This window comes from Hordeum vulgare, chromosome 6H (assembly GCF_904849725.1).
Source record: "Hordeum vulgare subsp. vulgare chromosome 6H, MorexV3_pseudomolecules_assembly, whole genome shotgun sequence".
Classification (NCBI taxonomy): Eukaryota; Viridiplantae; Streptophyta; class Magnoliopsida; order Poales; family Poaceae; genus Hordeum; species Hordeum vulgare.
The window spans coordinates 36,872,824-36,873,997 of NC_058523.1; the positions used below are offsets into that span (position 1 = coordinate 36,872,824).

General features: G+C 46.7%; 1 non-coding gene across 1 annotated transcript; it reads right to left on the reverse strand.

Moving 5' to 3' along the window:
• Positions 1–237: 237 nt before the first annotated feature.
• Positions 238–335, reverse strand: TRNAM-CAU. Its single transcript has 2 exons — positions 298–335; positions 238–273 (listed from the first exon to the last, which is right to left on the reverse strand). It is a non-coding gene; the product is annotated as a tRNA-Met (tRNA).
• Positions 336–1,174: the final 839 nt, after the last annotated feature.

Consider the following 1,174-nt stretch of genomic DNA (forward strand, 5'->3'; position numbering starts at 1 on the left):
TTGACGATGATGTCTTTGTTGTGGGATTAATAAAGAGAACTCACAAATAAATAAATTGATATGTGTGGGGATGGCAAATCATATATGACAATTATGTTGGTTGTCACTTGGGTTAGTGCTAAAAAAAATGATTGGCCAGGTTCAGAGTTGCTCAATTTTCACCTGATTTGTCAGGTGTACGTGTGACGACCCAAGTTGTCACGGAGCGTTTCATCATCACGAGGTCACCTGTACAAATGGGGTGAGAGAGGCTCGAACTCTCGACCTCAGGATTACTCACAATTCATACAAATGGGGTATGAGACCTACGCGCTTGCCAACTGCGCCACCACCCCTTTGATGTATGGTCAGCCAAACATCGGACTGTATTCTAGTCTCTTGGTTTAGATAAAGCAAAGGACGACTAAACAGGCGACCAGGTTTGTCCATACGCTGCCCAAATCGGCAGGTTTTTCCATCTTTAAATCTAGAGCTGAAGGAAACGGAGAGAACAAAAAACCTTTCTTTTGAGCTCCAAAAAGAAACCTTGCGCAAACAGAGTACATCATAGTACGAATCAGAATGAAAAATCAACATGGACAGAACCTTCACTAAACATAGTTCCGCCTCAGGACGTAGCACCCTCTCTGAACCATTTGGGGCTGAGGAGGCCCACTCCTGGCCAGCCACCCGCGCCTCGGATAGGGGCCCCTCCCCCACATGGTGAAGCTGGTGTGGTGGGCCTTGGCACTGGGCTCACGGCGGGTGGTGATGGTGATGTTGCGTCGGATGCTGATGTGCAGGTGGTCTCGCCCGTCACTTCTGGCGCGGTATTTTCCTCGGGATTGCCGGTGCAGATGGACGCGGGATCTTCTGCGGCAAGGCCTGATGCGTCTACCTCTACGCTTGTCGGTACAAGGTTGTAGACAGGCAAAATTAAACCAGTAAATTACAAAAAAAATTGAAGTTTGGACTAACCTGTACTACAGGAGAGCCCCGGTCTGTTGAAGAAGCTTTGGCAGATCTCAATTGAAAGAGAGCCATGGAAGAAGAATACATGGCCTTAAAAAGGAATGAGACATGGAACTTGGTTCCACGAGGTCAAGGTAAAAATTTAATTGACTGTAAGTGGGTATACAAAATTAAGCGAAAGTCAGATGGCAAAATTGATAGGTATAAAGCTAGACTGGTAGCT